The 26,870-nt window shown below is 43.8% G+C and overlaps 1 non-coding gene across 1 annotated transcript; it reads right to left on the bottom strand.

Moving 5' to 3' along the window:
• Positions 1–8,521: 8,521 nt before the first annotated feature.
• On the bottom strand, positions 8,522–8,681 carry LOC119808598. Its single transcript, XR_005284519.1, has one exon. It is a non-coding gene; the product is annotated as a U1 spliceosomal RNA (small nuclear RNA).
• Positions 8,682–26,870: the final 18,189 nt, after the last annotated feature.

Raw genomic sequence — 26,870 nt, 5'->3', positions numbered from 1 at the left:
GTGGAGCAAGCCTGTCTCAAAGATAAGGTGTAGAAGAGACTCAGAGTCAACCTCCGACCTCCACTCATGCACACACAAGTGAGCATACTGACACACAAACATGCCAACACACAACTTCCCCCCCCCCTCTCGTTTTGTTTTTGAGATATGATTTCTCTGTGTAGCTCTGGCTGTCCTGGAACTCACTGTGTAGACCAGGCTGGCCTCGAACTCATAGATCTCCCTGCCTCTGTCTCCCAAGTGCTAGAATTAAAGACTTGTGCCACTGTCGCGTGGCGCACACATTTTTTTGAAATAAAGCAAACATGGAGCTGGAGAGATGCCTCAGTTGTTAAGAGTGCATACTGTTCTTCCAGAGGACCTGAGTTCAGTTCCCAGCATGCACGTAAGGTGGTTTACGACCTCCCCTTAACTCCAGCTTCAGGAGACCTGACTTGGGCACCTGCATTCACATGTACATACATCTAACACACACACACACAAGCACTCAATTAAATATAAGATAAATCAGCTGAGCATGGTGGCACAAATCTTAAATCTCAGCACTTAGGAGGCAGAAGCAAGAGGAACCCTTTCTTGAAAATAAACAAACAAATCTATCATCTTAGTTAGGGCTTCTATTGCTGTGATGAAACCTCATAACCAAAACAACTTAGAGGCAAGGTTTATTTGGCTGACACTTTCACAGCATCTTTCATGCTCAAAGGAAGTCAGGACAGGAACTCAAGCAGGGCAGGAACCAGGACTCAGGGGCTGATGCAGAGGCCACAGAAGAGAGCTGCTTATTGGTTTTCTCCTCTTAGCTTTCTCAGCCTGCTTTCTTGTGCAGTTCAGGACCACCTGCCCAGGGATGACACAACCCATAATAGACTGGGCCCTCCTCCATCAGTCACTAATGAGGAAAATGCCCTACAGACTCACCCACAGCCTGATCTCATGCAGGCATTTTTTCATTTGAGGCTCCTCCCTGTCTGGTCGCTCTAGCTGTGTCAAGTTGACATAAAACTAGCCAGTAAAAAAAAAAAAATCTTTAAAAATATACACATAAAACAAACAAGCTGGGCGGTGGCGCACTCCCTTAATCCCAGCACTCGGGAGGTAGAGGCAAGCAGGATCTCTGTGAGTTCAAGGCCAGTCCAGCCTACAGAGTGAGTTCCAGGACAGCCAGAGCTGTCACACAGAGAAACCCTGTCTGGAAAAACCAAACCCCCTCAAAAAAGTGTTATGTCCAGAAGCAGAAGGTGGAATAAAAGGGACTAACACGTGATTTGTGCAGTAACATGAATAGATCTCAAAATCATCACCCTGAGAAAGCAAGAAGCAAAACTTGTAGACATTTGTGTAAAATGTAAATGTGGTGATAGGAGCCCAGTCAGATGACCAAACAGGTAAAGGCACTTGCTGCCAGGCTTAAAGACCTGAGTTTGATCCCCAAGACCCACGTAGTGGGAGTTGTCCTCTGAGCTCTGCACACACACTGTGGCACACACACACCTTCTGTCTTTGTAGTGTTCTATTGCTGTGAAGACACCGTGAGCACGGCAGCTCTTATAATAAAAAACAAAACAAAACAACAACAAAAAACCATTTAACTGGGGCTGGTGTTCAGTTCATCATCATGGTAGGGAACACAGCAGCATGCAGACAGTAGCTGAGAGCTATGTCCTCTCAAAGCAGAGAGAGAGGAGAGAGACTGGGCCTGGCATGGATTTTTGAATCCTCAAAAAAGAAAAAAAAATCCACCCCCAGTGACAAACTTCCTTCAACCAGTTTTAAATAAGAGTTCCTCTCCCTGGTGACTAAATCATTCGAATACCTGAGCCTATTGGGGCCATTCTTGTGCAAACCACCACACCTATACCCCACACATAATAATACATGTAAAAATCTATAGTGACAAAACAGTTTGGTTTTTGATGCTGGTTTCATGATTCTACAATTATCAGGAACCAATGACTAATTCAAATAGAGGACAGTAAATTTTATATAATTTTTTGGTAATTGTAATTTTACTATCCCAAACACACAGGGTACTTGCTAGCTTGTAGTAGGAGAGGCCTCAAACACATAGTGACTTTAAAAAAGAATCTTTTATTCTTTGACAATTTTACATATGTATATAATGCATTTGACCATATGTGTCCCCAGCTCCTCCCTCTCCCGGCTCAGGAGTCCCCAGCTCATCCTTCCCACTTGCCCCAGGAAGCCCCCACACTCCATGTTCTCCCCTCCTTTTTCATCATTCATAATACAGAGTCCGGGCTGGAGAGACAGCTCACAGGTTAAGAGCACTGACGGCTCTTCTGGAGATCCCGAGTTCAATTCCCAGCAGGTTCACACGCATCGATAAAAAGAACTGGTGTCCTCGTCTATTGTGCAAGCAAAACACTGTATATATAATAAATGAACAAATCTATAAAAAAAAATACACAGAGTCCAGCCTGCTGGGATGTTGGCAGCCTTTACTTGGGTTTCGAGGCTGCTGTGAGTTCACAAGAGCGTCTGTCCTCGTCTGTCCACAAGACGCCATTTCATATCACATCTTCCAGACCCAAATTCTTTCCAGTCCTTTTCTGAGATGTTCCCTGAGTCTTAGGGGGACAGGGTGATATATAGGTGTGTGAGTGGGGTGTCTCTGCAACCTTCCTAACCTAAGCAAGCAGAGTGGCATCAGCAGGCAGGACGAAAGCAGCTCATTTTTTTGTTTGTTTTTGTAGCCCAGGCTGGCCTCGAACTCATGATCCTCCTGCCTCTGCCTCCTTCAGCAAATCCTACTCTGCGCCACCACAACCGATGAAGGCAGTTCACTTTAACATGACTCAGTAACCAGTATTGGTTCAAACTTCTGGGGTCTGACCCTGACTAGTTTATTTTAAGTATATTTAAGCACCAATTTGGTTGAAATTATTCTGATAATGATTTATGCAATCACACATGTACAACAAAACAGACATAAATCTTTTCCAGGAACAAAGTAAATATATATCAGATGTGACTACATTGAAACTCCTTGTGAAGGAGTAAAACAAATTTATGATAAAGGATCCAGTGCTGAAAAGGTCTCTGGTCACATAGATAGTGAGGAGGTCGCCAGGGTGGTAAACACATTTGCTCTCAGTCTTCTGAGCAGATAACAGGTATTTCATTCCTTCCCTTGAAGAAATAACACTATGTGCTTAATGTTCCAAGTTCCCTTAGTGTTTATATGTGAGCATAAAGGTATACATATATAGCTGGGCGGTGGTGGCGCACACCTTTAATCCCAGCACTTGGGAGGCAGAGGCAGAAGGATCTCTATGAGTTAGAGGCCAGCCTGGGTTACAAGAGCTAGTTCCAGGACAGGCTCCAAAAGCAACAGAGGGACCCTGTCTTGAAAAACCAAAAAAAAAGTATAGATATATAGATAGAATATTGAGCACTCAGTAGACATATGTCCTCATCACTTTGACCAGCTATAAGTCTCTGCATTAATTGTGGAGCACTGCAGAGAGGAGCTTTTCTTCCCTGGGTTGAGGGCAGCATGACTTTATGAATGCAAGCAAAAATACTTAGGAACTGGTTTGATAACATGTCATTTAGCCAAACAACAGTACTGGTTCCTCCGTATGGCCTCTGACCTTCCAAGCCATTGATCAGGTTTACAGTGTCAAACCTGAGTTCATTCCAGGGGAACAGGCCTCAAATTCAATCCAAAAGCAGTTGGTGCCTAGTAGGTTTTCTGTATCACGATAATAAGTTTCTCCGCCGATGCAGTAAGTCAGATCAAACTGAACTGAAAAGTAAAAGAATGGGTTTATTTAGGCAAAGCAACTCCTGGGTGGGTTCAGAGATCAAGGCTGGAGAAGTCACGTCTCCAAACTAAAGCAGGGAGCTTATACAGCCCAGAGGCGAGGGGTGATGGCATTGTCCACCACAAGTCAGGTTTGTGCCCAAGTGCGGTCAAACCCTGAACATTTTAGTCTAGGACTTGGGCTACTGGAAACTTCAGGGGAGGAGCTGCTACAGTGTCAAGGGAGTGGGGAAAGGACAGACATACAGGCACATGGACCAAAAAGCTTATTGGGCTGATGGAGAAGATGGAGAAGCAACAGTATTCCAGAAGCTCAGCATGTTTATCATATCATATGAGAACAAAGAGACAGAGTCAGCTAATCCTGGTAGGGGCAGTCCCTGTAGGGAGAAAGGCGGTGGGGGACATTTTCTGCACATACTGTCAACATCCACACTTGCACCCGAGGGAAGGCTCCGCGATCCCACTGAGCCTCACTGGAAGTGTGGAGGAGTTCCCAGTTTCCCACAAGGGTAAGGCTTTGGTTCTTGACATGGCTGTGTCAACAGAAGACAATACTCGGGACTTCATTTGTTCAGGGTTTCCTCTTCTCCCCACAAATAGGGTCTTTCCATTTAGTTTCAGTGGGCAACCAAGAGCAACAGCAATAGACTCCTTTCTTTCTTTCTTTCTTTCTTTCTTTCTTTCTTTCTTTCTTTCTTTCTTTCTTTCTTTCTTTCTTCCTCTCTCTCTCTCTCTCTCTTTCTCTCTCTCCTTCCTTCCTTCCTTCCTTCCTTCCTTCCTTCCTTCCTTCCTTCCTTTCTATTTTTGTGGGCCTTTGTGGCCTCCCTGACCAATACTGGTAGGGAGGTAACCTATACATGGTAATGAAATTTTTGTTAGTAACGCATGTCTTCTGGGGAAAATCACTGTCCTCCCATTCAGGATCACAGTAACTTAAACCGTAAAACATCCTTTCTTCCTTAAACAATGGTCAGCCCACTCTGGGGCCAGCAAGGCTAAAGCTCTGCGGATCAAAGAACATTACAAACACCTGCATGGGGTCCTGGGGCCTCCAAAGAGTAGAGCAGAGAACATACTTCTCATTTTGATTATTAAAGCAAGCTAAACATGATGTGGCATTTACAACTAGTTCAAGTACATATAAGTGCAATGAGAGACTATACCTGGTGTTATACTTTATCATCTTTGGTCATGTGAAAAGAGCCAAGAATATTCTTCCCAGGCTTTTGCCTTTCCCACCGAGATAAAGTGGAAATGCCAGGACAGTCCCTTCATGCCCTTGCTTTTAAGAACACTCAGTTATCATAGTTTGTGGGATTCTTTCTAGAAGGCCACCTGTAGGAAGAACATGCTGCACTCTGCCCATAGTTCACAGTATGTTCACAATTCTCTTGCACAAACTCCCACGCATGATGGTCTAGTGATGTGGGATTCCCTTCTGTATTCTGTGAATACCATTGGTTAAAGAAACTGGTTTGACCTGATAGGGTAGAAGAGAACAAGGTGGGGAAAACTAAACTGAATGCTGGGAGAGAGAAGATGAAGTAAAAGAGAAGCCATGGAGTCACCACCAGAGACAGACATGCTGAAACCTTGCTGGTAGGCCATGTAAAATAATGGAAATTAGTTAGATTAAGATGTAAAACCTAGTCAATAAGAAGTTAGAGCTAATAAGCCAAGCAGTGATTCAATTAATACAGTTTCTGTATGGTTATTTTGGGAGTCTGGGTGGCCAGGAAACAAACAAACAGCCTCATACAACAAATTGGCATTGATTAAATCCATGTAAAACCTAAGAAAGCTTGGAAAGAAATTTTAGACACTAAAAAGCAAAATTTAGCTCATTTTCCCCTCTGAATGGGCTTTGCTTGTGGGCAGCATGCTGCGGCTCCTTTAAGAGAGGTCTTATTGATTCAATGGTAGCAGAAAAAAAGCCATGCAGTTTTTGAACCGACTTCCTGGGACATGCTGCCAGTACAAACTTTGACTCTTTCTGGAGGTCTGGCTATGGAACATTTAAGTGGGGTTTGTGGGAAGTGTGTTGTAAGTTACTTGGTGGCAGCGTGGGCCAACTGGATATCAGAGTTGAAGTAGTGAGGACAACTCCCACCCAGCAGTCTCAGAGGCAGTGAACAGACTTCCGCCATGTGGGACTGGGTAGAGCAAGGAGGCAGGGACATATTTAATTTAACAATGCTGCAGCTTATGATTTTAAGAAGTGGTTAGCATTTTAATAAGCAATCCTGGTCAGAAAATAATTGCAGATACACAATAAAGACATATTCAGATAAAAAAAAGACCTCTAAATGGATCACAATGTTTAAAAAAACGTATGTAGGCTTGGGAGAGAGAGGATAACGAGTATAGAGAATCATAAAAGGAAGTAAATGGTTTAGAAAAAAATATAAAACAGAGTCTTTAAAGAGAGAGGGTACAGATAGTCATCTATTAAAGGAGTAAAGATAATAAAATAAATATTAAAAAGTAATAGAGTAAATAAAATAAGCCACATAAAGATGGAAAATACACAAAGAGTCTGGATTATGTATATTATTGTGTTTTCCTTGAATTTTTTGACTATGAAGGAGTTAAGTAACCAACATATATACTTTAAAGGTATCTTGATTTCAAAATATGGATCTAAGTATATATTGCTTTGGAAAATAGGTTCTTCTTTTGTTTCCACAGAGGATGAGAACCTGTGGATTCATTCCAGGCTAATGTGGTTTGATGGACCAAGATACCCAGAAAAGTTGCTGTGAACACCCTCAAAAATTACTTCATTCAACAAAAAACAGGAAACGGTTTTGTAGAGTACTATGCTCAAATTCTCAAATATTGTTTATAAATGTTTGTTTATATTTAAAGGGGGATATGCTATAGAGATTTGTGTTGGTATGGATCTTGGTTTATTGATACAAATTTAAGGTCAATGTTGTTATATTGTATATATATGTATTTCTGCTCTTGATTAAGGTATTGTGTTTGTATAGCTCATTTAAAAATGTAATGTATAATTAAGAAATATATGTTAGCCAGGTGGTGGTGGCACACACCTTTAATCCTAGCACTCGGGAGGCAGAGACAGGCAGATTACTGTGAGTTCAAGGCCAGCCTGGACTACAGAGCAAGTTACAGGACAGGCTCCAAAGCTACAGAGAAACCCTATTTCGAAAAACCAAAAAAAAAAAAAAAAGAAGAAATATATGTTAATAGATAATCATCATACTCAAGCTTGTAGTCATTTAGATTTTCTAGATTGACAGATATGTACTTTAGAGGGATAGGCATTCTACAAACCTTTCAAAGACCTTCAGAATCTGGCATTTAAAATGTTTAAGAATTTAGGACTTTTCATGACTGTGAGACACAACTCCTGGCAGCACCAATTTCTTCAAGAGGAAGATGGGCACTGAAGAGGCTCCTTATAGAGTTTACTAGCCATTTGGAGAAGAAACTGCTCTTGCCTGGACTGCTTGATTTGCAGGACCCACAGAGAAATGACGCTGAACCTGCCTTTGAGATGGTCCTTTGGGGTTCCTGCTTCATGAAAGAGTCTGTCAGATATTCTGCAGGACCAGAAGAAAGTGACTGACAAATTGCCAATATAGGCGGAACTGTCTTTGAAATTTCCTGCTTCATGGAAAAGTCTCCTGGACACTATAGGACTGTGGACTAAAGATGGATGCCCCAGTGATACAGAAAAACTTTAGGTGACAGTCCAGGCAGTGAGATGTCTCTGTCATTTCTAGAGTTTTGGAAGTTGCTAACAAGGCACTTCCTGTTAATTTAGGTAATATTATAACCTTCTGGAGTCTTTGATGGAGTTGAAGAGTAGATAGTAATAATATAATTTTCCTAGTTATGATAAAAGATAAAATAGATATAAATATTGTAACTGTAATTCTTGCTTGATAACTGTTTTATGTAATTTTACTATGTTAAAGTTAAAACATTCCTTTTTATTTAAACAGAAAAGGGGAGGTAATGTGGGATTCCCCTCTGTATGCTGTGAATACCATTGGTTAATAAAGAAACTGGCTTGGCCTGATAGGGTAGAACAGAGCTAGGCGGGGAAAACTAAAGTGAATGCTGGGAGAAGAAAGGCAGAGTGAAAGAGAAGCCATGGAGCCGCCACCAGAGACAGACATGCTGAAACCTTGCCAGTAGGCCACGATCTTCGTGGTAAAATATAAAATAATGGAAATAGGTTAATTGAGATGTAAAAACTAGCCAATAAGAAGTTAGAGCTAATGGCCCAAGCAGTGATTTAATTAGTACAGTTTCTGTGTGGTTATTTTGGGAGTCTGGGCAGCCGGGAAACAAACAAGTGACCGCATACAACAGTCTAGACGTTTTTCTAAGTTCTTAGGGCAACTCTGCCCTAAAACGTCAACATGGAATTCACCTTTCTTTGGTTGTTGCCCTCCTCACCTACCATTTATCGTACGGTCAGAATTGTTTGGTTAACATGTCTACATATCACGTCAAGGGAAGAGATTTCCTTTTGAACAAGGTGCAGAGAGCTCACATCATTCTTATTTTCTCTTTCTTTTTTTAAAAACAGGAGAGGGGCAATGGTGGTGGACACCTTTAATACTAGCACTTGGGAGGCAGAGGCATGTTCTGAGTACGAGGCCAGCCTGGTCTACATAGTGAGATTCAGGACAGTTAGGGCTACACAGAGAAACCTTGACTCAAAAATCAAATAAATAAATAAATAAAGCAGGAGAGGGTGTGAGCACAGTCCTCACCACCACAGATTCTGAAGTCGAGTTTTCCATGTTTTGGGAAATCGCAGGGATCAGCACATCAGAGTACAATGGAGAACTCTCACCCTGGGAGAATCACCTTCGTAGTCATGCTATTGCCCCTGCCAGGCAAGCATACATCATTCCTCTTTTGTGAGAACAAAGTTACACTGTCTCACTCATTAGTTGCACATATAATTAGTATTTAGTAATGGCTAGCAAATGTAGTGACTTATACTTGTAATCTCAGCTCTTGGGAGGCAGAGACAGGAGGATTAATGTGATTTTAAGGCCAACACCCTGTCTCAAAACAACAAATATGGGAGGGTGGTGGTGGTGCACGCCTTTAATCCCAGCACTTGAGAGACAGAGGCAGGTGGATCTCTGTGAGTTCAAGACCAGCCTGGTCTAGAGAGCGAGTTCCAGGACAGCCAGGACTGTTATACAGAAAAACCCTGTCTCGAAACAAACAAACTAACTAACAAAACCAATCCTCCACCCCCAACCAAACCAAACCAAACAAAACAAAACAAAAAACCAAATATTAGTAATCACTAAAGTGCAGCTATTATGGAGGAAAAGGTAAATGTTAGGAATATTTTCTAACAGAGCCTCTCTGCCGGTGCAAAGGAATCCAGTCAGACCAGATTAAACCACATTAAATACCCGAGTTTAATAGACGGCAGACTACCGGGTGGCCGAGAACATGGCGGGGGTGGGGTGGGGTGGGGGAGACAGAGGGAGTGGCACATGCAAACCCAAAACCACGTGTTCCTTGGTCCAGTGCTACCCTAAATACCCTGTAGGTTCTTGGGGTCAGTGCTTGGCAGGCTGGCAGTTGGAGTCCAAGCGCTTGGCAGGCTGGGGTGACACTTTCAACTCAATATTACAGTAAACTAGAATGCTGTTTTGTAAACTTGGCTCCTTGCCTTCTCTATATTTCCAGCCTCCTTTGTTGCCTCTGAAGATCTCAAATTTACTCTTTTTGTTTTGTTTTTGTTTCTCGAGGCAGGGTTTCACTATTCAGCTCTGACTGTCCTAGAACTCACTTTGTAGACCAGGCTGTCCTCAGACTCACAGAGATCACCTGCCTCTGGGATTAAAGGCATGTGCCACCACCACCTAACTGTAAATTAAAAAAAAAATAAGTATCTGATCTTCTTTCCTTTCCCCTGCTTTCCTTGTTTTCTGGTTCTTTGCAGTATGGGGATTGAATCTAAGCCCTTGAGCACACTTGGCAAGAGGTTTAACACTGAGATGTGTCTACAGTGCTCTTTGCACTTAAGAGATTTTTAAATGTATTTATGTGTATGTACACACGTATGTACAAAGGCCAGGAGAGGCTGTCGGATCAGCCCGGAGCCGAAGTAACTGGTGGTTACAATTCAGGCATTGTGCTGGCCTGTCACCTGGCAGGATGCGCTTGCTAGTACTCAGGCAGTACTCTGACCTGCTCAGGGTTCCTGATAGCGACCTCACTACACCAAAGTCCTCTCATAAAAGGCATCCCCGCCTGCTTCCTCTCTCTGGCCTCCCTTTCCTCTCTTCCGCAGCTGCTTCTGGTCTCCAGAGGCTGGTTTTCTCCCTCCTTTCCTTCCTCCTTTTCTCATTCCCTTCTCCCAACAAAGCCCTCCCCATGAGCTCCATTACATGATGGCGTCTGTCCCTCGCCCACCATTATTTTTTTCAATTATAACAACAGGAGGCGTGAGTGGGCCTGACATGGGCGGTGGGAACTCAATTCTGGTCCTCCGTTAAAATCAGCAAGCCTCTTTACCTCCGAGCCAGCTCTCCAGCCCCCTCACATTCTAAGACAGGGTCTCACTAAGTTGCCCAGGTAGGTTTTGAAATTGTTCCTGCCTTAGCCTCCCAACTGACTGGGATTACAGGTACAGGTTTGGGTTTTTTGTTTGTTTGTTTGTTTGTTTTTCCTTAAAACTTGGCCTCGCCAATCCTGCTATGACTGCTCGCGGGCACCTTTTGGACCCGTTCATTACTCTTGTAAATCTGTCACATTCTTCTTTTTAAAATTTATTTATTTTATGAGCATTGGTATTTTGCCTGTCTGTCTGTCTGCTCTGTGTGAGGGGTGTAAGATGTCTGTCTGTCTGTCTGTGTGAGGGTGTAAGATCTTGGACTTACAAACAGTTGTGAGCTGCCATGTGGGTGCTGGGAGTTGAGCCTGTGTCCTTTAGAGGAGCTCTTAACCACTGAGCCCCAGGGATGACAAGTTTGACACTAGTCCCCAGATAAGCTACTTTTACATGATAGTAATCAGATAAAAACATTATCAAGATACCAGGAGTTTTGTTGGTGGTAGGTTTTTTGTTTTGGAGACGGGGTTTTCACTCTCTGTCACCCTGGCTTGTCTGAAACTGTGTAGTCTCACCTGGCAATCAGGAACATTCTTCCTCCTTCTCCTCCTTCTCCTCTTCTTCCTCCTCTTATTTTATTTATTTTGAAGACAGGTGTAAATGGAGTTTCTGAGTCATACCCAGTCAGGCAATTTTTAAAATATTTAAGTTGGTATATTTTATGTCTCTCTTTCGATCCCAGGTCTCAGCAGCTGTCTCTCACCCATTAGCCATCAAAAAATTCAAAATTCAGGATCCAGACTTCGCTGTGTATTTTCCATCTCTAGGCAGCTTACTTTTATTTCATTTGTTTCATTAAAGACTTTATGATTTTTGACTATTCCTTTCTATAACTGTAGATACCCACTTTTTTCTTAAGCCTATGCACATTGTAAAGCAAATTAGAACCTGTTTAGAGGTTTTTCTGTCCAGACCACTCTTACTTTTAGCCTTTTTTGACCGTGTGAGCCAACCTTTAAAACTGCTAAGCAGAGCGATTCTCTGCCCACGACATTGGTGAACTGACTCTGCCACTTTTTGGGTACTGCAAGTCAAGCCTAAAGCTCACAGCCCCAGTCGGAGGTTCGGAAGAACTGCATTACCCTTTCCTAGAGCTCTGGAAGGCCAATGCTTGCGCTGTGGCAGGCAGTTTTTACTTAGTTTCTACTTAAACATATTAGCTGCTCACGACTCACTGTCCCACTAAAACTCTTGAAGAGCCACCTCCTTTCTATTTTAAAAGTTTTCTCAGGTTCTATGGAAATTCGATAGCTTCACGTGGTACAATCATTTGTAATCTGAGTCTCTCTACACCTGCCAGTTCCTGAATAATCACTCAGAGGCTTATGTTAATTTAATGTTTTACTGACGGCTCAGGCTTTATACTAGTCAGATCTTACATTTAAATTAACCCATATTTCTTACCTATGCTTGTCACAGGTTCATGGCGTATTACTACCTCATTTCCTACATGTCTTACTTCTCAGAGGCTGGTTGGCATCTCCCAGACTCTGCCCTTCTTCTCCTGTATCTCTGCTGGATTTTTTCCACCTGGCTCTATCTTGCCATAGTCAAAACAGCTTTATTATCAATGAGAACCACACATACTCAAGCATACAGAAAGACCAATTCCACACCAGACAAGGCTACTCTGTGGTAGCTCTGGCTGTCCTGGAACTCACTCTGTAGACCAGGTTTGATATTTGAATGCAGCTGGCCCCCATAATCTCATAGGGAGTTGGCCACCTATTAGGGAGGTTTTGGCTTTGTTGGAGAAAGTGTGTTACTGTGGGACAGGCTTTGAGGGTTTCCTGTGATCAGGGATACCGCCCACTGTAATCAGTCAACTTCTTGTTTGCTTGCAAGATGTAGGACCCTCAGCTCCCCTCTTCAGCTCATCTGCATCATGCCACCATGCTTCCCGTCATGATATAAACAGACGAAGCTCTGAAAACGGTAAATGAGCCACCCCAATTAACGTTAACCCCAGAAACAGTTTTCCTCTGGAGGTATTGGACCTTTGATACTTTTGTTTATGGAGCAGTGGAAGCTTTAAGAGCTGCCTTATGAGCCACCCTAGTAGGAGCATAGAACAGGGGTGCTAAGAGTCATATGAAACCGTTGGGGGATTTCACTCAAAGGGTTTCAGAGGAGAAGAATTTTAATATGTTGCCTATCGATAGTTTATTGTGATATTTTGGTAAGGAAAGTGTCTGCCTTTTGCCCTTTCTGAAGAATCTGCTAAAGTAAAGAGGGTTTGATTAATTCCATTGGCAGAAGAAATCCCCAAACAGCCTGGTATAGACTCTGTCATGGGGTTATTAGTGGTAACTCTAATGAAGATTTATAATAAAAAGGAGCAAGCTGAACAGGGTAAATTACAAAATGTAAATTTTGAGGAGAAAAAGAGCACCAGGAAGTGGAACGGAGCTCCTGTGTTCAAGGAGATAAACTAAGAAATTACCTCAGGGTAAGATCTCACCCAGAAGCCGGGCGGTGGTGGCGCACGCCTTTAATCCCAGCACTCGGAGGCAGAGGCAGGCGGATCTCTGTGAGTTCGAGGCCAGCCTGGTCTACAAGAGCTAGTTCCAGGACAGGCTCCAAAGCCACAGAGAAACCCTGTCTCGAAAAATCCAAAAAAAAAAAAAAAAAAAAAGATCTCACCCAGATAAGTTTCCAACTTGTGAAAAGGAATTAAAGAAAAATTTAGAGCAAGGTGTGGTGGTGCACACCTTTAATCCCAGCATTTGGGAGGCAGAGGCTGGCAGATCTCGAGTTTGAGTCTAGCCTGGTTCTACAGAGCAAGTTACCAGGGTAAGCCATTTAGCCAGTAAAGACAGAAAGCTAGTGAAGATGTACTTGAATGAGGGGCCATGTTCCAGTCCCAGCGAGCAGTGGAACTTTACAGCTTCAGCTATGTGGTTCTGGCTTAGAGTTAAGGACAGAAGAAAGGAATGGAGTTATGAACAAAGTCAACTGAGGCTAGGCATGTCATGGGTGTCCCTGAATGGAGGCCTACTAGAGAGGCCATTGTGTGAAGCTGTGAAGTTGAAGCCTGGATTACCCTGGACAACCCATGATGTTAGAGATTTCCAGAGTCATGGGATACTTGCTAAGGAGCACTGCTAATAGGGGGTGGAACCAGCCCAAGAGAAAGAAGTGTGTGGCAGTCAACAAAGCTGAGAGGAGTTGGAGAACTGGAGTGTTTTGACATCAGACATGGGTTTTCGAGACAGGGTTCCTCTGTAGCTTTGGTGCCTATCCTGGAATGAGCTCTTGTAGATCAGGCTGACCTGGAACTCACAGAGGTCCGCCTGCCTCTGCCTCCTGAGTGCAGGATTAAAGGTGTGCACCACCTTTGTGCAGCTTTGCTTCAGTCTTACAGGTGCTGGGGATTACCTGTGCAAGGCACCACACCCAGCCGAAAGTTCTGATGATACTTAATCAAGCTCAGAAGCTACACACACCAATAACTGACGACCTACTGTGGATCATAGTCCAGTGGAAACATCCTAGGCGTAGTCATTGCAGTTTTCAGGGCTGACTCGGGGCACTGGCAGCCACTGGTCACCTGCTGCCTTAGCTAGGGTTTCTCTATTGTGCTGATAAAACACCAGGACCAAAATAATCTGGGGAGGAAAGGGTTCATTTCATCTTACAAGTTTAGTCCATCACCAGGGAAGTTAGGACCGGAAATGGAGGCAGGAACTAGAGGCAGGAACTCTAGCCAAAACCACCTATCAATGTTACTTTAGGCATGATGTCTAGTCGTCTTCTCAAAGGGCTCTACTTTTAGTACATCATTTAATATGTAAATAGGCCAAGTGTGAGGGCTAAACCTTAGCCTAGCCTTTTTTTAATAGCCCGCTTCTTATACAATCTAGAACCACCAGCCCAGGGGGTGGCACCACCCATAGCAAACTGGACCCTCCCCATCAATCATCAGTCAAGAAATAGGCTTCAGGCCAGTCTGATGGAGAGGCATTCTTTCAATTGAGTCCCTCTTCCCAAAGGCCACTAGCTGTGTTGTTACATAGAACAGCCCAAACACCGTCAGATACCCAGGGACAATGGCTGAAGCCGGCTTCTCTCAGAATAAAGTCCTGATCCTAAAGTCACAGCCTTGATGGGAGCTGTCAGCTGCACTGACTTGGGTCATGTGCTCATCTTGGTTGGGGCGGGGATGAATAGCAGCTATGTTGATGAATTTTATTAAGCAACCGGCTATGGGTCCTCTTCCGTTTCGTAGGTGCTAAGGAAATAAAAGCAAGCAAGTAGCTCCCCAGCTCTACTCACCAAGCTTTCTGCTCCAGTCAGAGTGTTAAACCTTCCTAGTGACAACTTCCGCTGGCGATGAAGCTGGGGTTGTTGGGATCCGGGGCTTTGCAAGGTGTTCAGGGGTCTTTACTGACAATGTGATGCTGAGCACAGCCAGCCCCCCCTGTGACCTACCCTACCTGGTGCTTTCAGCGTGCGTGTGTGTGAAAGAACAACGGCCCACACTTCCTTTAAATTGCTTTTCCTTTTGAGATTTTATAATCACACAACTTTTCGTCCTTCCCTTTCTTCCCCTCCCACAAACCCCTCCTAGTGCTTTCAAATTCATGGTCTCTTTTTTTCATTATTGGTGTGGTGCATGTGTATGTTCCTAAATTCAACTCTGCTTAGTCTGTATAATGCTACTTGTATGTTTTCAGTTATCCAATACCGTTTAGTATGGGAGAGAGCCAACTGGTGGGTGCTTTTCCGCAGGGAGCACAATTGTCTCACTCTGAGCTCTCCTTGCTTACTCCCTATAGTGTTGAGGCCTCATGGTTGTTCCCACCCCATCCACTCTGGTACGTTTCTTTTGTCCTTGTTCAGCTCATGTTAGTGGGGCAGTATGGGTGCAGTTTCTGACATTACTGGAAGAGACAGTCTCGCAGTTGTAGTCCTTACTGTTTGCTTCTTCTTCCCAAGTCTTTACTGAGCTGGAGGTGAGGAAGTGGCTAGTAGACAAGGCTGTTGGTACTCTTCAGTAGAGGCCCCCACTTGCCGTCACCACGGAGAGCTCATGTCCATGTCTCCATCCAGCTCTCTATAATGGGGTTCTGCACTATCAGCTTCCGATGCCCTGAAACTAGGGAACTAGGCCATTGTAGGTCCCATCCCTACTGTGTCCAACCATGGCAGTGACTACCTGTCTACACGTTCAAGATGTGGGGGAAATTGTACACAAGAGCGTGAGGGGCTACAGGGAGTTCAGCTTCCACAGCGACAGGTAAGTCCAACTGCAGGGGAATCTGTCATCCTCTCTGGCCTCTGTGGGCATCCACACACGCGACACACACTCACACATACACACAAATGAAAGAGAAACAAGAGTGTAAACACACCTTCCTCTGACTGCGGTGCTGTCTGCTAACATGCACCCTACAACAGGCAGTTCTAAGACTTTCTGGGTTGTGTGCCCAAGTCTTGTACCCCCCTTCTGTAGGTGCTTGTAGTTTTAAATTACAGATGTGTAGTAAGTACTGAACCAACATAGTATGGCTATTTTAAAGCATTCACAAAGCAGAAATGAGGGCTACTTCAGAAACTAAACAATATTTAGAAAATACTTTTATTTACTAACAGTAAAAACTCCTATTTCGCGCAGTAAAAAGATTGTTTTATTGAAAACAATGTAATCAGTATGTTTCGGTATTTTGAAAAGTCATTCTTTAGCACATTATTTGGACAACAAAGTCACATAGTGATAAACATTTCTAAACATCCATTGTCAAGTTCTCCTCATAGCATTTTCTTTTAAATGTCAGCATCTTATAGCTTTAAAAAATCACCTTTAACTTAAAGACAAGTACATTTCTTCTGTGCATCAGCTAGGTAGCTGGATCAGTCAAGGTTATGAGAAAACAAGGACCACTGCAGGACTCCAAAGCTGGGAGGAGCTGCGTGCAGGGCACAGAGGGCTGCAGGGTAGGGTTAGGGGGGTTTGCAGCCACACAGGGTTCCAGAGTACAGGAGCATGGTTGTTCTGTCACCTGGACAGAAAAGTGCACGGATTCCTCTGTGGTTTATCTCAGTGGCCCAAGTTATGGGAAACGGGACAGACAGATGGCTTGGAGGCTAACAGGGAAACGGTATGCATATCACAGTCCCCACTTGCACTGAGTAGCCAGTGACACACAGTCTTTTCCCTCTTACCGAGGCTTTGCTTGAGTGCACTGGAAGAACTGCCAGCCAGACCGTGACGGCAGAAAGCTTGGTAAGTGGAAATTTCTATACTGTTAGGCTCTTTTTAAAAAAATTTATTATTTTATTGGTGTTTGCCTGTATATATTTTCAGTAAGGCGTTGGGATCCTGTAGTTATAGACAGTTGTGAGCTGTCATGTGGGTGATGGGAATGAACCCAGGTCCCCTGAAAGAGCAGTCAGTGTTCTTAACGGCTTGAGGCATCTCTCCAGTCTCTACTTTTGTTTCTATGGTATGCAGGGGAACCTGTAAGGACACGGGAATGAAAGCTGGTACCCAAAGCACAGAACTACACTGCAGCATCCCAACAGCTCTGGCATTGAGGGTGGGTGGAGAGCAGTCTATGTCAAAACAGCTTGTCAATTTTACACTGCCAGCTCGAGAGGAGAGGCTCGTGCCTATTCTCATCCTATTACTTAAAGGTCCTAATTCTAATTAATTTTGTTTTCAGACACGCTGGCCTGGAACTCACTTTGTAGGCCAGACTGACCTCAAACTTAAGGATTCTCCCGCCTTAGCCTCCATGTTACAGGCGAATGCCATCATACCCAGATAAGGTCTTTTAACCAAATCCATTCTGTTGATAGCAAACCTGTAGCATCCAAATTGCGGCCATTATAATCAGAAGAAAATGTGATGATTAACTAGCAAGCTGGACATACTAAGTGCAAGCAGGGACAAAGTTATTCTTTCCCCTCAGCCACAGGAACCTCCAAGGGGATTCCTTCCTCTCCTGCTATGAACTGGAGGTGGTTCACACAGCTCCTCTGGAAATGCCGGACCATCTTTGGTTCCTGAAAAGGTCCAGTGTGTACCTACTGTAACACCAAACCTAACTGGATGAGATGTTCCCTTCGCCCGCAGGGGTGCCCCAGGCTGCACTTGCAGCCAGCAAGCTCTGAACACAGCCAAGCTGGTCTGCTGACAAGCTTCCTGCTGAACAAGCTCAGGACCAGCGGAGAGCATCCTTCACTTCTCAGCAGGGCTCCCATAAGGCTGCTGCATCAGTATATTCTTTTCTACACCTGGATGAAATTCAGCTCTCTCTTCTGGGTAAGCACACAGGTTTTGTGATTTTTTTTCCTATTATCATTATTAAAAATCTCTTTTTCTAGGTATCAGTCTCAGACACAGTCAAATCAAAACATAAACTGGTCATTGTCACTGAAAACTCTGCTGTGTCGGCCGGGAGGTGTGTGGCAGAAGGGCCATTGGTCAGCGCGCTTTCTGTTTCCCACACTCCCCTCCTCATGCTTCTCTAGCTTCTGTGCTAGGAGCAGAGGCCAGGTCTCCCTTGGTCATTGGAGATGGACACCAGTGAGCGCCATTTCTAGCGACTGATTTGAGAACGTGCTTTTTTTCTTGTAGCGCTTTTTCTTTTCACGGGTTTGCAAAAGCTTCTCCGGGTCCCTAGCCTCTGTGGGGGGGGCTCGCTAGTTGCACGCTGGGGTTTTTGTCCAGACCTTCATTCCCAGCATTCTCCCTTCTATTGGGCTATCCCATCCCTACTGAGTCCTCCCTTTGTGGATTCCTCCCCCCACCCGCACCCCAGCAGTGCGTGGAACTGGATCCAGGATCTCATATGAATTTCTTCTTGAAAACAGTCAAATTGGCCTCCCTTCCTCAGTGAGGCACATGGAGACTCTGATAATGCCATGATCCATGAGCCTGCTCTGTCTTCTGCAGGTGCGGCCCCGACTGTTCATCTGGAGACTTTCAGGACTGCGTATGATAAAACTTCAAGTCCCCTCAAACTATAGAAGGTGTGCTGGTCACACTGTCAAGTCTCTTGAAGGTCCCTCACTGGGTTTCAAGTGAAGAGGAGCTGCTGCCAGAGAAATCCTCTCCTGATCCATGGGGGCAGCCCCGATGGTAGATGCAGTGTCCTTCCGGACAGAGCTAACGGCTGCATGTGTTCATCCAGCTCCCTCCTCCCCCTTAGAACTTGGAAGGACACCTATTGCTTTGTTCTCAGCCTTTGGGGGTCTCTGGTGAACTGACACAGAAGGCCCCACTCTTAGTGAAGTGACCACGGTTAATCTCTCTCCTCATGAACGGCCTGTTCTTGAAGCACGTTATCGGATGAAACCAGTGGGTGTCACACAACAGTTGCCTGTATGAACTGTGCTGTGTGGAGATAGTTAAACAGAACTATTAACTGTTTTTTATATTGTATTCTTACATGGGCATTTCAATAAAAAAATACAGAGGATGTATAGGTTTCACATTATATACAATTAGCTGTGGCAGAGATTTCTGTCAATATAGAACACCTTTAAGTATTTGTGAAACTTTAACATAAAACCACTTTTCTGGCTGGGCAGAAGGTGCGCACACCTTAATCCCAGCACTCGGGAGGCAGACAGGCGAAATCTCTGTGAGTTCGAGGCCAGCCTGGTCTACAGGGTGAGTTCCAGGGCAGCCAGGACTACACAGGAAACCCTGTCTTGAAAAACCAAAACCACCCCAACACAACAACAAAAATTAAAACCACTTTCTGAGGCTGATTCAGCTGAAAACAAGTGGGAAAGGAGACCAGAACACAGAGGCCGGAGGAGGGACGGGCTAGAGACCCTCCCTGCTGCAGCATTTCCCGACAGTCTACACTGAGGGGAGGGAGGGCTGGACTGTGCACTTGAACTTGCCTCTGGGAACAAAGCCTCAGTCTGGCACAGCAGGAGGTCAGGCCAAAGAGTCCTACAGAATGCAGGGCTGGAGGAGGGGCCTTCTCGCTGAAATGAAAATATCGAAACAAAAACAAAACAAACAAAACAACAAAACTGATTATCTTTGGCTTTTTTCTAGGATTTTTCGTCACTTGAAAACTCTCGGGTGATTAAAAAAAAACTCCCACAAGAGTTTTTAACCTTGCACATACCATGCACATACATTAAAATTCACTCCATGTGGTACTGAAATCCTGAGCTAAAAACTTAGTTTGGAGTGGTCTTAGGTTAGTAATGTCCCTAAAGCCTGGAAGATGCAAACTCAGATATTCTTTAAAAAAAAAAAAAATAACGTATTTTGGGGCTGGAGAGATGCCTCTGTGGTTAAGAGCACTGACCGCTCTTCCAGAGGAGCTGGGTTCAATTCCCAGCACCCACATGGCAGCTCACAACTGTCTGTAACTCTAGTTCCAGGGGACCCAAAACCCATGGCAAAACATCAATGCACATAAAATTCAAAACAAAACCAAGCTGAGCAGGTGGTAGCACACGCCTTTAATCCCAGCACTCGGGAGGCAGAGGCAGGCGGATCTCTGTGAGTTCGAGGCCAACCTGGTCTACAAGAGCTAGCTCCAGAACAGGCTCCAAAGCTACAGAAACCAAAAGAAGAATAACAACAATCAACAACAAAACACAAAAAACCCAAAAACAAAAAAAAAAAACCCAAAACTAAATTGGACACAAAACAGTGAAATTTGAGAGCACCAAAACAAAGCATTAGAATGAAATTATTTTCTTGAACAGAGGCCCCAGGAAGGGAAGGAAAGGAATGAAGTTACACTTTTCAGTGAGAAACGAAAACATAACGATCACAGTTTCAACTGTGTTTAAACACTAGAACTTAGAAAGTTTAGTCCACAAAAGCCCATCTGGAAAACTTTCTGAAATACATAATTTTATGATAAATTGGGAATATACAAATATCTTACCCTTAATATACTACTTAACAGGCACACAAAAAGGGAAAGGTAAACATGAGTAATAAGATGCCATTTATCACTGTGAGGATAGGTTAGATACTCACTAAGAAAAATGAAAACGAGGGGCATAGAGAGGCGGCTCATCAGCTAGGAGCACGCGTGGGTCTGCAGAGGACGTGAGCACAGTCTGCAGAGCTTCGACCACCTACTGCAGGCCCAGCTTCACGGGCATGCGGTGTCTTCTGGCTTCCGTGAGTAGCTCCTGCATGTATGTGGTGCACGTAACTACAATCAAGAAAAGCACTCATACACATAGATACTTTAAAAAAATACAACCACAACGAGCATGTTACCCAGTGACATTCAGAATTTTTTGAAAAATTCGTAGGGAGGAATGACAAGATTGAATAAAAGCGAAAAGATGATGTGCATAAGCAAAACAGAGTGTGGAAACTGAGAAAGAGATATAAAGCATGATACACATAAAGGGAACTGTGGATGCATGTCTAAGGACTTTCTGTGAGTGTTGCTTTATGTAAACCTTAGAAAACATACTTGAAATAATTCAGTTTCTGTGTGCATATGATCTACACTCCCAAGCAACTTTATTTCATAAATAGTATACATCAAAACTGCAAGCTGGGCGAGATGGTACTGGTACACGTCTGTAATCCCCGGACTGGGAGGTGAAGGTGGCCGAGTTCCAGGCCAGCCTGAGCCCATCTCATAAAACACAACTAAAATCAGAATAAGCCCCACACTTAATAAAGTCATGATGGACACCCAGTCTAGGGTTCCCAGAACCAAAGTTCCAGATCTAGATGAGGAAATAAACCATTACTGTGTTGATATGTGGTCTGGGGCCAGAGATGTAGCTCAGCGGCACAGCGCTTGCTGAGCTCTGGCCCCTGCACTCAACCCACAGAACCCCAGTTCTGAAAAAGTAACTCTTGGGTTTGATTAGATTTCACTGGACAGTAACAGGAATTACTAGAGCATGACAGTTTAATGACAGGATATAGCTCGTGCGTTGAGCTCATACTTTCTGTGTGTGAGGTTCTGGGTTCAATCCCCAATACTACTACCATCAAAATTAAAAATGTTTAGCAAAAAGTGCCGGGTATATCATCAAATTTGAAAATTCATGGGCATTTGGGTGTGGTGGTGCAAGCCTGTAATCCAGCACTCGGGGAACTGAAACAGAAAGACTTTCTACTCAAGGCCAGATACCGCCACACAGTCAGCAGCGAGGGGGATGTGAGGAAAGGGAGTGATACGTGGCAAGCGCTGGCGCGTCGGCTCAGTGGTATCTGGGCCCTATTTCTAGCCACAGCGAAAAACGATAAGAGAGAAAGAAAGAAAGAAAGAAAGAAAGAAAGATAAGAAAGAAAAAGAAAGAAAGAAAGAAAGAAAGAAAGAAGAAAGAAAGAGGAAGAAGGGGAAAGCAGAGGACAAGGAGAAAGGAAAGGACAAGGGCACATTTGCAGCATTGGGAGGAGGAAGGAAGATGAGGGGTAGGAAGAAGACAGTGCAGCATGGACAGGAATCAGTAGTAAACTGGCGAGGGTAGCCGCAGTCTCAGCGATCAGGGACTTGAGGAGACCAGCATGAGCTCAGTCAGGAGCTCCATTTTAAGTACCATGCATACAACTCTTTCTCCTTATCTTTCCTAGGATTATTTCCATTAAAAGAATTCTATCCTACCACCCTCAAGTCTAATACTTTAAAAACACACAATAATCAAAGGACTTTAATTTTTATTTTAAGTGTACGTGGGTTTTGCCTGCATGCATGTCTGTATAGCATGTGCCTGCCTGGTGCCAGGGAAACCAGAAGAGGGCGCTGGAATATCCTGGAAGTTGCAGATGGTTATGAGTTGCCATGTGGGTGCTCGTAATTAAACCTGGGTCCTCCGGAAGAGCAAACAAGTGATCTTAAGCACTGAGCCATCTCTCTAGCCCCCCTACTAATACGACTTCCTTTTTTTCCCTTATTATTTTCTCTGGCCTAACTACCCCCTTCAGCTCCTGCTTAGGACATTTGACAGAGTCTCTCTGTGAGGACAAGTTGATCTCAAAACTCAAGATCCTTCTGGCTCAGCTTTTTTTTTTGAGAGCTAGGGCTACAGAAGTGTGTAACCTATGCTCGACTAACAACATTCTTTAACACAAGTAACAAAAATCAAAGAATAGAGACTAGGATATTTTCACGAACTATACCATCAGTAAGTTAAACTACAGTATGTAAGACCTTTACAGAGAAAAGCATAGAGCACAGAAGGCAAAAACCATCTGAAAAAAATGATCAATTATACCACAAAGAAATTTGTATTCTATTTTTTTGTTTTGTTTTGTCAAGACAGGGTTTCTCTGTGTAGCTCTGGAGCCTGCCTGGAAAACTGTCTTTAGACCAGGTTGGCTTTGGAACTCACAAAGATCTGCCAGTCTCTGCCTCCGAGTGCTGGGATTAAAGGCGTGTGCCCCACCACCCGGCCCTGTATTCTATTCTTAAACCACTTTATAAATTTAAAAAAAATTCCAACTTGTGGTGGTTTGAATGAGAATGGCCTCCATAGGCTCATATATTTCAATGCTAGGTCCCTTGCTGGCAAAACCATTTTGGGAAGGAAGATTCAGGAGGTGGGTCTCGTTTGAAGGTGGTCACTTGGGGTGGGCTTTGAGGTTTTAAAAATCAACACCAGGCCCAGTTTTCTCTCTGCCTTATGCCTGTGGATCAGATGTGAGCTTCTTAGCTACTGCTCCAGTGCCATGTTTGCTTGTTTGCTGCCATGCTCCCCTGCCATGATGAAATGGGCTAAGCCCCTGAAACTTCAAGAAAGTTCCCCAATTAAATGCTTTAAAAGTGCTTTGGTCATAGTGTCTCTTCATAGTCAACAGAAAAGTAACTAAGGAAAGTTTAATTTTTAAAAAAATGTGTATAGGTTTCTTGCCTGCACGCTTATTTGGCACCATGTATGCGTCTGTTCCACAAGGAGGCCAGAGGACACTGGGTCCTCCAGGACTGGAGTTACAGATGGTTACAAACTGTCAAGTGCATGTTGAAAATCCCACCCAGGGTCATCTGGAGGGAAGAAGCCAGTGCTTCTTAACTAACTCCTAAGCCAACTCTCTATCCATTCAGTTTAATTTTTTTAATGCAAAGGTGGTTTCTTTTCCTTTTATTTTGGAGAGGGTCTCATATTGTATACCTCTATCTTGGAACTGGATATTTTAGATTAGGGCTGACTTTGAACTCACAGAGATCCACCTGCCTCTGTCCACTAGAGTGCTGGGATTAAAGGAATGGCTACCCGTACCAAGTACCAATTGTGATTTTTTTTAAAAAAAATATAAGATTTCTACACTTTTATGCAAATAAGTTGTGCTTCCCATGTATGTCTGTATACCTGTGCATTTCTCGTGCCCACCACGCTAAGAAGGAAGCATTGGATCCCCTGGAGCCAGAGTTATGGATAGTTGTTAGCTTGCAATGTGGGTCCAGCTGAGTCCTCTGCATGAAGAGGTGTTTCCTAACTACCAAGCGACCTTCTCCAGCCCCACACAATGTGAAATTTATATGACAATAAAAATCAGCTGGGCAGTGGTGGTGTACACCTTTAATCCCAGCACTTAGGAGGCAGAGGCAGGCGGATCTCTGTGAGTTCAAAGCCAGTCTGGTCTACAAGAGCTAGTTTCCAGCTAGGGCTGTGACACAGAGAAACCTTGTCTCAAAAAACAAAACAGACAAAAAAAAAAAAATCAGAATTGGCTTACTCAACCCAAGGCGGGCTGTGGACAACTGAGACTCAATGGAAAGCGGTGACTCTAAGGTCTCCAGGAATGGCAAGCAGTATGGTGCTGGTGCAGACGTAGCAAGTCTCATCGAGTTTCATATTCTCAGAGCTCAGAAGCATGCCCTTCTGTACATGGAAACTGGACAGAGGACAAAACTGGCACATACAAATTGATGGGGAGGATTACTAGGTGGCCTGCCAGGAAATGCGTTATAAACAAAACCGACAGATGAGTGACAGAAGAGAAAATAAGGCAAGCTTTATCTCAAGGGAAAAAGATCGTGGTCTAGAATAGGAAGCATGTTAGAAGCAACCCCTGAAACACTAGATATTCTCACTCACCCCCTGCCCCAAGCCTTGTGACCAGGTTCACTATGTAGATTAGGCTTAATCTACAAACTCATAATTCTCCTGCTTTGGCCCTCCCGAGTGTGTGCTGCAATACTTGCTAAATTCGACTATTAAAAACCAAGGATTTCTGTTCAGTAAGGACGCCATACACAAAGCTAAAAGACAGGGAACGGATTATATATAAATATGACATCTAAGACTGACAAGAGAATAGTGTCTACAATGAAGACAGAACGTACAACTGACCAGCAGGCAAAGATAGACAAGTAATTCCCAGAGAGACGACCTACAGCTTTTGTGGTTGTTTTTGCTGTGGGTAATAAGGAATTAAGGGTGAACTAGGGTATCCGCCTCTAGGGATGAGTAATTTAGAGGGGGATAGGATCACGCTCAGGAAAACGATGCAACAGACCTCAGAGGCACAAAAGTACACAGAACAATGCAGACTGACCCAAACAGAAAAGGCAGGAGACATTTATAGCATAGCATCAATTGTATCATTAAACCTCTTGTGTGCGCAAAGCAAATGCTACTTACCAAGATGCATTGCAACCAAGGGAACATGTCAAAAAAGGGACAGGTGCTTATACGATTGGGCAGTACTGGGTGAGGGATTAAAAGGACGGCAGGACAGAGTGCATAATCTGGGAAGAGAATGCTTTGGATTGACACATTATAAGCCATAAATGCTTACATTTAGTAGCCAACAGGCTATGAAGAAAGGCCAAAGGTCAGCAGAAAGCAGGAAACCTGTGAAGAGGTGGACTTTAGTGACCACTAGATAAAGCTTCACCTGTACCAGGTGGCTTCTGAAAGTCTGCTCAGCTATACAAGATTCCCCTCTCTTTCTAAGTTAGGAGTTTCTGACACCCTGCCATAAAAGCATTTAGCTGGTTTCTTTCTCATACCTGGGTGCTAAGCAGTGATCAAGATTTCCGTAAGGCTATTCCACTTCTTTGTTTCAGAGGGACAGGAAAGAGGAATCACGCGCTGAGAAGCAGACAGAATGACTGCAGTAGCTGCCATTAGTATGTACTAAACCCAACCATTCCACGGCGGGGCAGGGGGCAGGGCAAGGATAGCACATCTTCAGCCAGGGGTTTTCCCGTCTGTCTAACGACAACTTGTTCTCCTTCATGTATGCCACCCTACCAGTAAAAACATTAGTGGGAGGCAGTGAAGGCACACATGCCCAGGACACAAGAGCGGTAAACACACACAGAAAAGGACAAGCTACATCAAGGCACATGTGAATGACACACAAGTTTTTGAAATGACAAAACATACTAATACACACACATACACACATACACACACCTAGGAGAAGAGGCAACTTTCACTGTGCTTGGGAAAACACAGGGGTTTCCCCTACTACTCTTACTCTTTTTTTAAAAAAAATTTATTTACTTATTATGTATACAATATTCTGTCTGTGTGTATGACTGCAGGCCAGAAGAGGGCACCAGGACGCCACTACAGATGGTTGTGAGCCACCATGTGGTTGCTGGGATTTGAACTCAGGACCTTTGGAAGAGCAGGCAATGCTCTCCTCAACCTCTGAGCCATCTCTCCAGCCCCTCTTGCTCTTTTTTGATATCAAAATCAAACCAAACCAAACCAAAAAACCATGCTATGAAGTGTTAATCTGATTTATATAGCCAGTCTTACCATGTTAGACTGTATTCCTACACTGCTGCTGTAACGCTAGAAACATAGACACAAATCTCTACACACTCCCCACTGGAATATGTAAGAGCAAAGTACCTTCGTCGACAGTTTGTTAAATCTGACTTGAAACTCCATCTTGACCCTTTCCTAAGTCGCTTTCCATTTTCTTGCTTCCATGTTGTAAGATAAAACCCGCATAGAGTTTTCTTCCTTTTGAGACTGTGTCACACTATATAGCTCAGGCTGGCCTGAAACTATAGATGTAGACCAGGATGGTCCCAAACTCAGCATCTTTAATCCTCTGTTGGTGTTAGAAGCTTACCCTAACACTTATTTTTCCAGTCTAGTAATACTTCCTTCTAGACACCTGGTCTCCATTCAGGTCCACATGACAGAATTGGTCTAATATATATAATATGTCTTGCTCTCTAAACTATTAGCTTATTTGGAAACCCTTTAGTTCTTTGGATGACTTTCTTCAAAAGGTTTTCTGAGTTTCACTTTTATATACAGAATACACAATGAAACAAGGTTATGCCAGAAACAATAGCGCACAGCTGTAACCTAGCATTAAGGAGTTTGAGGCAGGCGATTGCAAGTTCAAGGCTAGTATAGGCCACAAAGAGAAACCATGCCCCCCCCCCCCAAAATTAGTTCATACGAATAATAGCAAAGCTATTACTTATTTATTGCTTTGTGGAAGACAAGTGTGTCAAACCAATAATGGATTTTTTTAAAGCTCATTTTATTTAGACAGTGAGTGTGTGGGAATGCATGAAA

Source organism: Arvicola amphibius, chromosome 2 (assembly GCF_903992535.2).
Source record: "Arvicola amphibius chromosome 2, mArvAmp1.2, whole genome shotgun sequence".
NCBI classification, from domain to species: Eukaryota; Metazoa; Chordata; class Mammalia; order Rodentia; family Cricetidae; genus Arvicola; species Arvicola amphibius.
This window is presented reverse-complemented; position numbering and strand designations above follow the sequence as displayed.